We start from the raw sequence: 16205 nt of genomic DNA, 5'->3' as shown, positions 1-16205 counted from the left end.
GTTTGGTTACCGTCTGCAAAAAGCTTGATGTTTGGTTTTTCCGTAGAACTGTTACGACCCCTGCTTGTCGGGCGGTAAAGTAATTCTGATTTCCCAAACTCAGCATTGTTCAGTTACTCGAGACAGGATCACGAACACTACAGAACGCACGCATACGTAGTGTTTGTTTTCGAACTTCGTTGTAGTGATTTAATTAATTCTCTACGTGTACCCGCGGATTGTTCGGAAGTATTAGAACGTCTCTGCTACGGTATTTTCGTTCTGGTCCCCGAAATTGCGCCCCTTCACGTTAATTGGTGAAACGCGAGCTATTCCGTCAGCATTGTCTGGCTGAACCCACCGTGCGCGCTTTTGCGATGAGTTCGCATAAAATGAAGCGCGGAGATTGCAGTAATGCTGAAGTTCTGGCTGTTGTTTTCGTGCGCAATGTCTGAATTTTGCGGAACTGTGACTGCTCGTTGCTGCGTGGTGAAATTATTCAAACCCGTTTCCTTGCCTTCGAACCTCTTGTGTCTTATAATTTGCTTTAAAAGAGAGAGAAGGAGCGTTAATAAAATGAGGTCGCTTAGTTGCTGTGGTTGGAGTCACTCTTCCAGGAAACCATTGGCTAGTGCGGCTCGCCGGGCCTAGTCGGTGGTCTCCAGTTGTTTTTCGAAGCCCACTTGGAGTCGCGGCTCCCACGGCGAATAGAGCGGAGGAACGGGTAACCGTAAATGTGTGAAACTCCACGCTTGAGCTCGGGTTGCAGGGGACAACAGAACGGAACCTGTAAAGGAGGCAAGAGGAAAAGAAGAGCACGATGACAGATCATTCTAAACACTCGCGTAGAAGTAGGCCTAAGATTCATTGAAAGCACGTTTTGTTGACCGTTTCGTGCGTGTGTTGCTGCGGTTACTGAGGTTTAGAAGGGATTTTAAACGACAACGACTCCACTCCACGCTTTGGAGAAGGATGCCCAGCGAAACTGTTGTACCGTCTGATCCTACAGACGAATCGGAATTGAACGGTTGAGCAGGCCTTCCCAATTTTGGCAGCGAACACCAACGCGAAGATTGACAGGGCTCTGACGTCGTTCTGACTGTTTTACGTTTTTACGAACGTTCAACTTGCGAGACGTTGCGGTCTTCACCTTCTGCCTCTGCCGTGGCGTTGACGCGAATCAAACCCACGGTCTTGAATTCGACAGAACGACACAGTCCCTCCGCAACTTTAGCTAATGGTCTTGCGGAGACACGGTATTCCGGGAAACTCAAAAAGCAATAGTAACGTCTCTCTCAGTCATGGTTACCTACAGCTCAACCACTGCAACTAAGCTCATATCCGACGCAGGCCGCGTCATATATTGGCATCATTTATCACCCATCGTCTCGCTCCTCCGACGAATTCAGCCGACGCAGTTCATTTGGCAAGCTCTTGTGTCGCGTCTACCGTACTCTCCGTTTGAGTGGCTCACCGTGCAATACAGCATTTTTTTAGCCTTTTCTTCAGTTAGAAACGATTTGTACCGCACTTCCGTCGTTAGCGGTGCAAGACATCGCGCCATGTGACCGCTTCGGGGACCTCGCTGCTGACGCTTTCGAGTCGACATCACGTAAGCTTTGAAACAGGCACGTCACAGCGAGAAAATAATGAAAACACTTTGAAACAGTCGCCTAAGAACGTCAGTTAGTGACAGACTAGGCCAGATTTCGCCACCCGAGGTTTGTTGAAATGAAACTGGAAGAATGGGAGGCCACAAGCCCGCTCCTGCCGAGCGCTGTAACGGGCGATGGGACACAAACCCCGGTCCTTCACGTAATAATACCGGACACTGGACCTCTGGTCAGTCATTTGAGTGGGGCTGTAACCGAGACAAGCTGTCAAGCAGATACACAACGACTTTTCGCGGTAGTGCAAGCTCTGCACAAGTGCACTAAAAACAAGGAAAACGCGTACCACAAAGTTACTGAAAAATAATAATGAAAATCACACGGTCCCTTATGCATTTGCCCAAGGCTGCTCGAAGGCGAAAGCGATCTTTTTCTTCTCAATCGATATAATAACCTCCTCCCCTCCCCCTCCCCCACCCCACCTCCGATAGTTTTCTGCACCTAACGTAGTTTTGCACGGCCTCCGTGCTTAACCCACCTTTGACGAGGCGACGATGTCTTGTGATGACGTCATCATGACGTCACAATTTTTGGCGATGCGTGACGTCATGATGACGCATTATGGTGACGTCATCCTTTGACGATGTCTTGCACCGCTCGTGTTGCCGCCGACGGTCACGTTTCGAGTTTGATGAGGCATCTAAGGCTGTCGCCTTAAAAGTACATTAGATGCTTAAAGGGGTCATGAAGCACCCCTTGGGCTTGTTGAAAAACATCCTGTGGAAAGCTGACACGGCTATGAACTGCTCTGCCAAATATTACAGTCGTGCGCGCCGCTTAAAGGCCACAAGCGGAGCGCGAAGTTGCCGTTTCCCCAGGCACCCTCTCTTCAAACAGAGGCCGGTTCTCACTCTCGTCGGTGGGCGGGGCGTCTGCACGTTGACGTCGCGGATCTACCAGTTTACGTCGCAAGAGACATAGCATGCTTATTGGCCGATAGCCGACGTAAATCGAGAGCGGCGTTCGGATCAGATGCGCTTCTTGCCACGGGGTGCCGCCACTTGCCGGCGCCGCACTCCTGAGTACATGGTAGCCGCACTCGCGCGCGCGAATCACAGCGGGAGAGCGATCGCGTTTCATGACGCGCGCTGACGTATAACTTCTTACCCCCGTGCCATCCCTCCCTATGTAGCTTCTAGTGCGCCCGTCGGTACGAGAAAAGAGAGAAAGCGCTGAGAGCGTGCGCCAAACCCCCGTAACTCCGCTCATTCTTGACGGATTCGAGAAATTTTTGCGGCAATCGATTCGGGAGGCAGTAAACGCCGATACTGAGGTCATTAGATCATTACTTGGAAATGGGGTTCATGGCCCCTTTAAAAGAACCTTAGATGAGGCATCTAAGGCTGTCGCCTCAAAACGTGGTGACGTGGCGTAAGGGCACGCGTTAAGCGCAAGCAAAGCTACGGTACAGCGCAGCCGACTAAAGAGACTCGCCTCATACGCGCGCTTTCGGAGAGCTGAAGCGTTGGGCCCGATACTTCTGCGCAGGAAATAGCGAAGGGATTGGCCTTCGCGGAGAGTTTCGCTTGCTCGTAGAGACTGCGTGACGTAATGCTCTCCCCTGATGCTGTTTCTTTTTCTCCATCGCTTGCACGAGCACGCCAGAACGCGACCCGCTCGTGCGTGGTTGGCAGCGACGACGTGTATCGCTTTTCTCGACGGATACGCCGGAAATGACAGCTTTCCTGAGGTATTCACCCCCCCCCCCTCCTTCTTCCTTCATAGCAGCTATGGCAGCTACTCGTATCCAGTGGCTCACGCAACTCGTTAACCGTGGTGGTCTGCATCCAGGTTGCCGAGCGCGGAGATGGCGTGATTAATTATACGTCGACGTTCGTCTAAGGAATCGAGCTTCGTCTCGTTGCTGCTGCTTTTGTTCCGCTACAGCGGCAAAAGCTCGCCGCGCGAGGGATGCCTGCGCTTATATAGGTTCCCGCGTAGCTTGACTAATGAGCGCAACCGGTCCGAAGGGCGGTATGAAGCGTTCGCGAGACGAATGATACTCCGGCCGGCTTGTTCTGCTCGGAAAAGCAAGCGGGGGGATTTCTTTCGCGACGCCGCGTCTTGCGCGGAAGCCGATGTAACGGCGATACGCGGCTAACGGTGCTTTCGTCGCCGAAAGTGCGATGCCCGCGCGCGTTTATGAAGCGCTGCTTGTTGAGCAGGCTTTCATGGATGAGTGATGTAACACCTCCTGCCGAAAACCATGAGAGTGATTAACTAACTGCAGAAGCTGTTTTATGAGTGAGTGAGTGAGTGAGTGAGTGAGTGAGTGAGAGTGAGTGAGTGAGTGAGTGAGTGAGTGAGTGAGTGAGTGAGTGAGTGAGTGAGTGAGTGAGTGAGTGAGTGAGTGAGTGAGTGAGTGAGTGAGTGAGTGAGTGAGTGAGTGAGTGAGTGAGTGAGTGAGTGAGTGAGTGAGTGAGTGAGTGAGTGAGTGAAATGCCTTCTTGTTTGCCTTAAGCTGTATGAAAGTTTGTCTTTATGTTACGTTCAGAGTGCAGCTAGACAGAAAACATAGTGGTAGTGACTAGATGAATTAATGCGTGAGTTACAGATTTGTTGTACAGGCTTGCTTTACAAAATGACGTTAGTAAGGTTGCTCCCGTGAGCTACGGCTGCTTAGATCGCGGTAATAGAGAAACTGCAGTTGGCAATGAACTGTACCTTTTTTTTTTTTTTGAACATACGCTACACGCAAGTAAAAAGCTTTCGTGTACCGCAGGGGTCTCAAACACGCGGCCCGGCTCGTACACGACTGTCTTCTTGTCATATTTTTTTTATTTTCTTAATAAGTTTGTTCATGAGCTACAGTCATGTTTATGACTGGTCTGGAGCGTTCTGTTCGCGAGGCACCCCATGCGGTCACCATGTATCGAAACATAACCGTGGAACAAAAACTCTACATTTCAGGATCAGCGTCCACATTTCGATCATTCTGGAGATCGTTATCGATGTTTCTCGGATCTTCACTTCAAACCTCCTTCAGAATATGACCCATTTATGAGATATGGGAAAGTACTTCTTTCAGATAACAACGTTACCTAGCTGACATCTTGTCCAAGCAGACGTGCGAGTTACACGCACGCACGCACGCACGCACGCACACACACACACACACACACACACGCGCACGCACGCACGCACGCACGCGCGCGCACACACACACACACACACAGACAGACAGCCGGTCCAAGTGGAAAAATATATCTGATAACGAGTATTTAATTCGACGTTTCGATAGAAAGCATCTGTCTCCTTCCGAAACGCGAAATCTTTCCTCTGCAGTTTTGCGGAGAATGTTGTAGTGAACCACTCTTGCACTCGTGTAGTCTTCCACGTTATCTAACTTAATGACTCGTGTGGCAGACGTTGCCATAAATGACTGAACTCGCAGGAAACGTACAGCGTAAGCTCATCAGTGAGAGATTTGGAGCACGTTTGACTTTGCAAGCGAATCCGCGGGTCTTCACCATTCCTCCGTTAGTGGACCCTTCGTGACAGCGAGTCTCTATTGGGCCACCCATACGCGTTTGTCTGTTTTTATCGAAGCTCTTCATGCAGGGCACGTGATCACGTGGGGTCTGTATATCTATATGCCTCGATGTCTCCTCCCAGCGCACGGTGACAGGACGTTATAGTAAATGGAGAATCAATAGCTCAGCCCGCATCCAGCGCTTGCGATGGATCAAGAAAGACACAAAATGTACGTTGGCAGACATGATAAATTGGTTTCTATCTCAAGCCGGCCAGAACCCCTGACCGCGCGTTGTCCTACGGCATGGTCTTAAGTTTGCTTCCCCAGGTGACAGAGTCTCGGGAGCGCGGTTACGGCTCTCACCCCGCGATTGACACAAAGCGGCGAAACGTAAGATAGAAGCGGTTGAGGGGGCGTCGCCCGCGTGAATTCATTAAAATTCAAAAGTGGCTCCATCAATCCGCCTTGCTCCGAGTCGTTGATCCCGTCCATTCATCTCTGGAGACCTTGAAAAACGTACGAGAAAGTAGAGAGCGAGAAAAAATGGAAGGTGAAGGAGAGGAACCGATCACTGTGGGGCGTCACAACGGTCGCAGATCGGTGGAAAGATTGTCCGCCCACCACGCCGGGTTCACAGGGCACCCCGGAGGTTACAGTCCTCATGATGATTTTTTTTTAAATACAAGTATCTTAAATAAGCATCGGAAGGCGGGCCTCTCTAGCCTGAAATATATCTAAATCCCGTATACGTCACTCATGCAAGACTTCGTCCCCTTTGTGTTTGCTGGCAGCTGTTATTTCGCATTGAGTTTTCTCTTGTTTTGCGTTGGTTGTTGTCGTTGTTGGCTGTTATTGTGGCTGCGTGCTTCCTCTAGTACGCGTGTATGCCCCGAATTTTGCAATGAAATCCCGTTTAATACTACGTAACGCAGATTCCCTTCAGACGGCGTTTTTCGGTTTCTCAAGCATCATTCGCCGAGCTAAAATTGGGGGGAGGGAGGACATCTAGTCATGTAAATTAACATGTTACATATTAATTTAATTAATATTAAGTATAGACCATAGCGCGTTGCCAAATGCCTCGGAGCTTGCAAAAAGCCATAACTATTTGGGTAGCCTCTCCTTGATGGACCTTTCCGTTTGACTTAAGTAATTAGCACCACAGGACGAGGGAGTCTCGTATACCGAGTTCTTTTACACATCCTACGAAATCTTCGGCGTGTCTTGTGGAGCACATTTCACTGCCTTGCCTGTTATGCTCAGCGTTTGTCCTCCCTCATGTTCCCATTAACATTCTCGGTGCTGTAGAGACTGTTTTTACTCCATGCCTCGGAGCAACCTCCTTCATTCTGTGTATCACCACGTGCTTGCATGACATTGTGGCAATAAATGATCTTTCTTCTTCCGGGCTAGCTTACTCTTTTGGATGCCTTCGTAAAACTGATAACAGTGTTGGTGCAATCACATGGCATGGGTACCCCGTTCACTTCTACGCGCTCAATCGGCATGCTCACTCAGGCTTCGATAGTATGGCCGCGAGACTTCTTAGTTGCTTCCAGAAGGCATGCGGTGGCAACGCTCCTCCTATCCATCATTTAGTGACCGGAATCGTACGGCAATATCTGCTTATCGTCACTTGTTTTGCAACTCCGATACGTATGTAGGTTCGCAAAGGTGATGCTCATGCAAACAGAGATATACTACAGATCCTTCTCTCGGTATCCTAAAGGGGAATTGTAGCCAGTTGCGATATCCTACGAAGAAGCTTATCACTTCGTCCTTTGTCCTGTCATACACCAGTTCATAAGATAGGCAAACAAGAATGTCATCCCCATACATAAAGCACCTGATCAGACCTAATTTCCTCGGTGAAGCTTCTAACTTTCTGTTAGCTCTTGCCGTGAACAAGTCACACAGCACGTGGACTATTAGTTTAGTGCATGCAACATATCAGTATTGGAGCACCGGGGTGTTATTAGTATATTAGTATTAGAGCACCAGGGTATTAGTTTCAGCCTGTGGGAAGACATGTTAACAAATTCAATGCATTTGCATCGGATTAAGAAAATCTCCGATGCTCCATTACTTGTTCATGGCAAGAGGAAACGGGAGACGGACGGATGGACGGAACCGGTCAAAGTACCTTTGGTTCACTAAGAAATGCTTCGTATTTAAGGAAATTCATTCAAAAAAAAAAAAACGAAGCCAAACAATGCGAAGCGTCCAATATGCAACCCTATTGTCACTGAAACAATGCGCGAGACTAAATGTCTGATAAGTTTACAAGCGGACGTGTCTCTAGACAAAAAGTGCGCTCAACCTCGTATGAACGAAATTCTCGCTACAACGAAACGTTCCCCTCCGGTCCCGAGTGGTCCATTATAACAATATTCCACCGCGTGTATAGTCGCTTCTTCGCCGCCGGGGCGTCACTGGCTGCGCCTGACGCGTTGTCGCCCGGCCTCCGCTACCGCCGCGTTATGGATGAGTTCGGGCGAGGCTTTGATTAATTGCGAAAGCGCCGCCGAAGGATTTGCCGCGCTGCTGCTACCCGCGCCGCCGCGTGTTTAATATAATAAATTATTCGCGCCATGCCCGCGACGCGCGCTTTTCTCCTGTTGATGGTTCAACCTCTCTTCTTGCAAAATCTCGCGAGACTTTGTTTTACTTTCTTCTTTGTTTTCGTGTACGTCGCTAGATGGCTCGTTGGTTGGTTGGTCGGTTGGCAGCAGTGATTGTTCTGCGTCGTCGTCTCGCCAAAGGTCGCTCACTCGTGTAATTGGAAAATTCCTGCACACTCCTCGGTTCTCGGTCTCTCATTCTTTATGACGTCCGTGTCGCCCGCGTGTACGGCCCGCCACCCCCTTCATCGCTGCCATGACTTTGCGTTTATGACTTCTTTCCTTTGTATTTATAACAGGTTTTTTTTTGTCCCTCTGAGCCCTTTTTACTCGTATTTGCTCCGTTGGGACTTGGGAGCTTTCGCTGATGACTCGAGTTTGGCGGTTAATTCCGAGTGTCTGCTTTGATACGAGCACGTGTGTGTGTGTGGGGGGGGGGGGGGGGGGTATGAAGGAGCATGTGGGCTTGTTTATGCGCGTTATTACGAATAGCGACGCGCGGGACGGTAGTTAATCAAGTCGCTCGGATGAGTTTAGCCGTCATAACGGCACGGCGTGGTCGGCCGTTTGTAAACGCTGCTTAGTATGGGACAACCCCGCATGTCCTGCGGGCGCGTTTTTTTTTTCTTGTTCTTTTTTATTCAGCGGCGCTAACGCCAACTAATCACGGGAGCTTCGGATGCTTAGAAAGGAGGTTCGCGTTCCTTTAAACTGGCACGACATGCGTGTTTGTTTTTCTGTAGCCTACGTGACGTGATGTTGCTGGAAATTTTTTATATCTTCTAGTAGGAACAAGAATGAGGCATGATGAATTGGTCTTTCACGTGAACTGAAACACGCGCCTTTGTTTATAGAATTTGGGTCGAAGTGAGTGCCCTGCTCTTTACTGGTATGCAAGTCAATCACAATACATAACGTTGGTTACAGTATACCTTTACGGAACGCACTTCATTCATTGATCCATTTTACCCATCCATTTCGTTCACTCCATTACTCTCATTCATTCATTCATTCATTCATTCATTCATTCATTCATTCATTCATTCATTCATTCATTCATTCATTCATTCATTCATTCATTCATTCGGTCAAGTGAAGGTACCATCTGTCGACAGTATGAACAGTTGTTCCATCCACAGGCTAGTGTCAAAAGGGCTTTTCCTGTAAATGTAAATACCGATTCGTATAGCACATCCTAATTCTGGGGGGATTAGCAGGGAATCAAGTAGTTAAAGATAAAATAGCTGTCGTCACTCATGTTCAAAATGAATAATTAACCTCGTTCATCGGTGCGCTGGTTGAAACGAACGCAAATCACCATTTCAATTGAGCGGCAACGCAGTATCGATTTGCGCTGACATGTTTTCATTCTCAGTTTTGCGCCCATCCAATAAAGCCATCTTACGCGAGCGCCAGCGCTCGCCCTTCGTCACTGCCTCAAACCCCAATGCGCTCGGGTCGATCCATTTGCCAGCTGCCTTTTCTTTTCTGCCATGAATATTCAACAGCTCGCCAGAGCGCTTTAAAAGCCCCTCTGTATATATACTTGCTAGCTGTATATGGTAAGTTCTGCTGATCGATAAGACGAAGTTTTTCTCCTTCTGCCTCTTTGCATCCGCGGTGGAGGATTCACTTCGCAACTGGGTCGATTGACAGCAAGGTTTCCGAATTTCTCTCGCATCGGAAACTTAACTCGTCTCGAATGGATCTATTTTTCTAACAAATCCTGTCGAGACCCGGGTTTCGGCTAATATTCAGGCAAGCGTATAGTGCCTAAAGTACCACGTTATGTTTTAAATCTGCAGAGCAGTGATATTAAACAAAACTGGACAACTGGCGTATTAGATTTCTGGAATATCATCATAGGCAGCAACAGCAGCCTGACTACGCCCACTGCAGAGCAAAGCCCTCTCCCGTGTTCCGCCAATCAACCCGGTCCTGTGCTTTCTGCTGCCGCGTTATATATTCGCAAACTTCTTAATCTCATATTCCCACCTAACTTTCTGTCTCCCCCATCGCGCGCTTGCCTTGTCTTGGAATCCAGTCTCTTACTTTTAATGACCAGCGGTTATTTTGCCTACGTGCTACATGCCCTGCCCATGCCCATTTCTTCTTCATTGCGACTAAGATGTCCTTAACACCCGTTTGTTACCTGACGTTTTCTTGTAGACAATAGAGATTTCTTTATAAGAAATGCATTACAGTAATGCACCTGTCGTCTTCGCAGACAAACTCTACGCTGGGTCCGTATTCGCAAAAGCATCTTACGCTGATGTACGCTCGTAAGCTGAAACTTCAGCCTATCCTGATGCTGGGAAGGAAGGATAGAATTAAGGAAGGAATGAAGGATTGAATGAAGGAAGGAAATAAAGGCAGAAGGCGGGGAGGTTAACCATAAAAGTGTCGAATATCAATAATAAAGCAGGGTGGGCCGAATATCTTGAGTGCTTACGAACGCAAAGCTTTGCGAATTCGGCGCCAGATACTTGGCAGACATGCATATTCTGTCTGCGAGAGAGAGAGAACAAAACCTTTTTAATGAAAACCAATGGTTTCCTCGATTGTGGGAGGCGACGACGGTTAGTCGGCCAGGAGCCCCTGAAGCTGCCACTCAAAACAGACATGCTCATGCATGTCTGTCATAATTGCAACTTCTGAAAAGCGTGTGAGGTGGTGCCTTCTGCGCAGTCCTTCGACATCTTAATGAGTGGAAAGGGACAGTAACGCAAAGAAGTGACACGTAGACAGGACGGGCGATATAGACATCAACTGAGGGTTTTACTGAAGAAAAACGGCAGCGGTACATACTTGCATTTCCTTGGCATGAGATACGCATTTTCCTTGGCATGCAAGGCAAAGGAAGGCGCGCTCACACAGTTGCCAGTTTCATTACTGATACCGAGCGCTTAAAAGATTTCTCTAGCTTGCTGCGTCGCGTTCTGTGTTAGTAGTTGTAGCAATCTGTATTAGTAATTAGTGGTAATCTGCATTCGTTGTGTGTTAGCGCTGAGGCGTTCTGTATTGGTAATGAAACTGATAAATCTAGTATGAACACACCTTCTCTGGCCTTTCATGCCGCGAAAAAAAAATTGCGGGCAGTTCGCACTAAGTCGCGCAAAGCTTGGCACAGCGAAGCACGGGCCCGTCGCCGCTCGTACTTCCCGTCGACCGACACGTCTAGCTTCGAGATGCGCGGCTTCCTCCTCGGTAGTACGCAGCCAGGCTATGTACTATGGAGCGGAGGTTGCGCGCGATGTCCCGTGGGTGGGCGTGGCTTAGCTACTGCGCATGCGCGGCTTGGCCAGGTGGTGCGGTATCTGGTCGCTAGACGACGCGATGCATGCTTCCTCTTTCTTTCTATCGTTTGTTATCTTTCTCTACTTCTTTCTCCCTCTTTCGTTGATGTTCTCTGCCTCTCTTTCTTTCTGCATTTCTTTCTCTCTGTTTCTCATTATTTCTGTGCTACGTTCTACTCTCTCCCCTCCTCATTTCCCTCCTCCTCACCATCACATCTCTCCTCCTCACGCTCACTTTCCTTTCCCAGCCCCTTACTACACTATACCACACAAGGCTATGCTATGCTTTGCTAGCGTGCCTGGGTAGCCGAATGTTTAGAACGCTCGCCTTCGAATGGAGGGTACGCGGGTTCGAATCCCGCCTCGTGAAGAATGTTTTTGTCATCATTGCTCTTTCTTTATATATTTCTTTCCGTGTCTCTGTTTTTCTGTTTCTCTCTCTCCCTCTCTCTCTCCCTCTCTCTCTGTACACGTTCTCATGTAGCCGCTCCGTGGCACATACGCGTTAAGATGATGATAGTTTTCTGCGATCGACCCGCAAGGAACAATTTGCTAAACACTTTCGCTGTTAAAAGCCATCCTAAACGGCACTGGAATTCTTTTGTGTGTGTGTTAACTGCGCTAACTGCTTGTTTTTGTCGGTTTCTGCGCAAGTAAATGCGTTCCCGTTTTTCGTCAGTTAACCCTTCAGTCGATGTCTGGAGCCCATTCTGTCCGTGTGTCTCTTCTCTGTGTTAGTTAAGACGTGTAAGGTTGGTCACCACTAACTAGCCCAAATATTCGTGTTGAATAGGCTACGCAGTGAATGAATCGATCGAACTAAATTATCTCACCGAATCATTTCATCACTACGGTAACTTTTGAGAATGCAGTATCGTATACACGACACAAACTCGTACTGTTTGAGTTTTCTTGGTGAAAATTAAGCGTGATTGATGGGACAAAAGAAGGAACACACAGCTAGGACGAAGCGCTTCGTTTTGTGTGTTCCTTCTTTTGCCTCGTCCATCGCGCTTAATTTGCACCAAGTATGCTCCATCACCAGCTGGCCCTCACCTCGAGTCTGCGAATGTTCGAGTTTTCTTCGCTTTGGAGTTGTTTGTTTCTTAACGATCGTTAGGCTTTGTCTCGACTGCACCATTTTCCGCGGCCGCGATCGCCAGCACGTAGAGCCGTCGTCCACTGGTGCGCGTGAATCCCATGTGTGTGTATGTGTTTGTGTGTCCACATAATAAACGTTTCGCGTGGCGGAGGAATCAATTCGCCGCTTCGGCGAATGGTCCCACCAGCGTGCTGCGAAAAAACTTCGCGCCGGAACCTACATAGGGCCGGGCATTCTCTCACCCAGTCGATACCGTCCTCCTCTCCTTCTATACCTCTTTACTGCGAACTGCTAATGGCCGGCCGTTTTGTCTCGGACACTTGGCCGCAGATGCTTATGGAAAATCGAACGCTCATTCTATTATCCCCGCGGGGAAGAAAAACAGTCGCGCGCCGCCAATAGTGTATGCTCGCGAAAAAGAGAGTCCGCGCGTCGCCGCGCGAAATCAATGCCTCCCTTCCTTTTTCGTTTCCATTCTCCCTCGTCGCGGCACATTTGCCACCGTTTCCTAAACGAGGTATCATTTTCTTCTTCTCCTTTATCTCTTCTTGACGCCCCAGTTTGTTGTTCCTGAGTTCCCTTGTTTGGGTCGTTGATTTAGGACCTTATCTTGGAGCTATACATTTCAAAGCCTGTCTCTACGTTTTCCGTTTTGTCGCGTTATCGAAAATCTCTCTCTCTCTCTCTTTATGGAGCGGAAAGAATTGGTGAAAGAAAATGCATTCCTTCTATTTGACCTCCCCGAAATGAGTCCCAGTATTTTTTTTCAACGTTTTTACTGTTTCAGTAACTATCTAGAACGACGCTCAAATGGACGCTGCGACTAAATGATCTGATTTTTGCCCCCCCCCCCCCCCCCCCCCCACCCCCCTCCGTCGCACGCTCCGAGCTGGCGGGACGAATCCCCCGCGTTCCACTAGAGTAGCATGCGTGAACACACATGCATGTTCGATACTGATCAGTTATACGCACTACGAACACTCGGCGTATGTTAAAGCAGCATTCGGCTTTAGTTTCGACGTTGTCTCTATCTGATGTTTGGTTTCAGTATTCTGCATGTTTGCGCTACTACGTTCATTAACCTTTATGCGTGCAATCGTAACAGTTGATCGGCGTGCAACAATTTTTCGTGGAATTCTGTTGTTTTCCAGGGGAAAAAAAACAGCGCGAAATTTTGAGAGGCACAAGAAGAAGAAAGCACAGCAACAGCGCCTTCTTCGTCAATTGTGTCCTGTCAGAATATCGCGCTGTTTTTTTCCCTGTTATAAGCATGAACCAACTAGCCCAGGCCTCAACTCTAGCCATGCTGTTTTCCGTTCGCATAGGTGTCCGACATGTGTGACGCCTTTGCCCATTTCTCTGCACGGTACTATTTTGCTTTTCTTGCGTGGACACGCTGCCATGTTGCCACCGCACTATCACTGCCTTACTGGGTAGCACAACCCTAATGATTCCCCACTACATTAATACTACCCTATACTGGGTAGCACAACCCTAATGATTCCCCACTACATTAATACTACCCTATACTGGGTAGCACAACCCTAATTCCCCACAACATTAATACTACCCTACTGGGTAGCACAACCCTAATGATTCCCCACTACACTATTACTACTCTACTGGGTAGCACAACCCTAATGATTCCCCACTACATTATTACTACCCTACTGGGTAGCACAACCCTAATGATTCCCCACAACATTAATACTACCCTATACTCATATGCAGCTTTTCTGGACACCAGCGGCCTAGTTCGCGTGAACGACACCACGTGGCGTATCGACCTTAAAGAATTCAAAAGTCCCGCCAAGACGTATGCAGTGACGCCGGCACTAAATAAAAGAGAATCAAAAGAAACGGTGCACACGCCCCGAGACTGTCGCTTCACCGCTCAGGAAAGAGAGCGCTGTGTGTCGGCGTTATCTCGACGGCGACGACTGGCAATGAATTGGCAGTTTTTCTAGATGTGCCATGCCGAAGGTCTGGCCGTTATAGACGCGCCCGCGATGCATCAAGAGAATCATGCTATTTCTTTGTTTGTTTAGTTTCTTGCGCTGGCCTTCACCAGCGGGATATTGGAGCAGCATGCTGCTTTCCGAGTTCTTTTTGAGCTAGTGGAACCATTATGTTTGTGTACGAACAGGATATTGTGGTTGCATAATAAGCGAATTACCTTTGGTGTACCATTTAGGTGTTGCTCGTTGCTCCTTGCGTTACCTCAAATTAGAACTGGATAAGTTTGAGGACGCTAGGAATGAGAGAAAAAAAACCAAGTTAAAGATAGTTTTTATTTGTTTTCAATTAGTTCTTATCGAAGTGTGGCTGCCACGGCCAGCTTGGCGCCGTGAAACGGGTGTGCAAAAATGATACAGTCGTTGAATGATGATATTGTACTCAGGAAAATGCGAACTTGGTAAGCTTTTTTGTTAGGAATGTACGTGTAGTAGAACACATATGACCGACGTGTTGTGTAATAAACTCCAGATCTGCCATCTATGACACCAAAAAAAGGCACCTATCTATCATATTGCATTTCTTCTTTTTCTTTCTTTCTCTTTCTTTTTTTTCCACAGTCGACTAACTCATATGCTGCAGGTGATTGTCTTGAATCCTGTTGCGCAGCTACACCACCAGGTTACTCTAATGGGCTGCAGCTCTCCTGAAGCACTCCTTTCACGTTCTGTGTAGGCGCAGTCTGTTTCAACTGCACTTCATCAAGCGCAAAGTCAATCATGAATCATACTGGTCCAATCGTCCACTTTGATCAGCACAAAGAGTTGCAGAAAAGCGAATTTTGGCGTTTTTGCGCTGACAGCAATGATTGTAATGCGACATAATATTGTAACTATTCCTACAATCTCTGAAAACCACTTCTTTATTCTGTATCACTCGTGATGTAGAATATAAAATGCATTTGACTTGCTCAACGACGGGTCGCAAGACACAGCAGAGAAAAGCGAACCCTTTAATTCCCCTTCTTTCGTTCACTCAGCATATGAAAATTTATTAAGCTGTGAGCGGAGCTCCTTCTGTTGCCATGAAGATGTGCAGGCGTTCCAAAGGAAATTATGCCTTTCTTTCCAGGAGATTCCCTTAAGATTCCCTGACAGGCAAGCCTTCATAGTGCACGAATGAGATGTGCAGAATGCTGTACGCAGTGCGCTGCTATTTACTAAAAAAAAATGCGTTTAAATAATACGCACGTTATTAGGCATTCTCGATTTATTCTGTGCTTATAAAAGAGTAAAGAAGTTAAAGTTGAGAGAGGCGTTGCCCTTCGCGACTGATAGTGAACGCATGTCGAGCAACGGCGCATGCGCGCGGCGCTTTCTACATTGAATGAACTTCTAGGTGGTACACATTAGAAGCGGGAAAAAATGCATTCAATAACGTTTCGGCTGTGGCACGGGCTGCACAAGACTCTGACGAAGGCGGTGTCATGGCTGAAACGATAGTAAAGGCATCTTTTCTTTTTTTTTTTTAGTGAGTGCCACCCGCAAGTATTCTCTCTAGACACACACTCAAACTTATATATATATATATATATATATATTATATACATATTATATATATATATATATACATATATATATATATATTATATAATATATATATATATGTATATAATATATATATATATATATATATATATATATATATATATATATATATATTATATATTAATATATATATATATTATATATCTATAGCTTGCTTGCGGGCCCAATGGGAAGTATGGATCCCCGAGAGCAGCCTATGGCGTTGTTGGCACAATGTGCTAGAGGGACGGTCTGCATTATATATATATATATATATGTGTGTGTGTATATATATACACGGTGTCCCAGCTATCACGCAGCACGATTAAAAAAAGAGGAACGGCGTTACGCGAGGCAAATCTATATACTAGAGCACTGCACGGGCCGGATTTTACGGCCCCGGGCCCAGCCCGAGCCCGGCCCGGCGTACTTGACCATACCAGCCCGAGCCGGCCCGGCCCGGGCGTTCATTACTAAACTAATCCAGGGCGCGCTTGTTCATGACCAGGCCCGACTCAGG

At 47.6% G+C, this 16205-nt stretch overlaps 1 protein-coding gene across 2 annotated transcripts in view; it reads left to right on the top strand.

Moving 5' to 3' along the window:
- Window positions 1-16205, top strand: part of LOC119404945 (tyrosine-protein kinase transmembrane receptor Ror2) — a 336120-nt gene that overhangs the window by 264174 nt on the left and 55741 nt on the right. The gene's annotated exons all lie outside the window — the stretch shown is intronic.

Source organism: Rhipicephalus sanguineus, chromosome 9 (genome assembly GCF_013339695.2).
Source record: "Rhipicephalus sanguineus isolate Rsan-2018 chromosome 9, BIME_Rsan_1.4, whole genome shotgun sequence".
Lineage (NCBI taxonomy): Eukaryota > Metazoa > Arthropoda > Arachnida > Ixodida > Ixodidae > Rhipicephalus > Rhipicephalus sanguineus.
The sequence above is the reverse complement of the archived record's forward strand: the minus strand, read 5'-3'. Positions and strand labels throughout refer to the sequence as shown.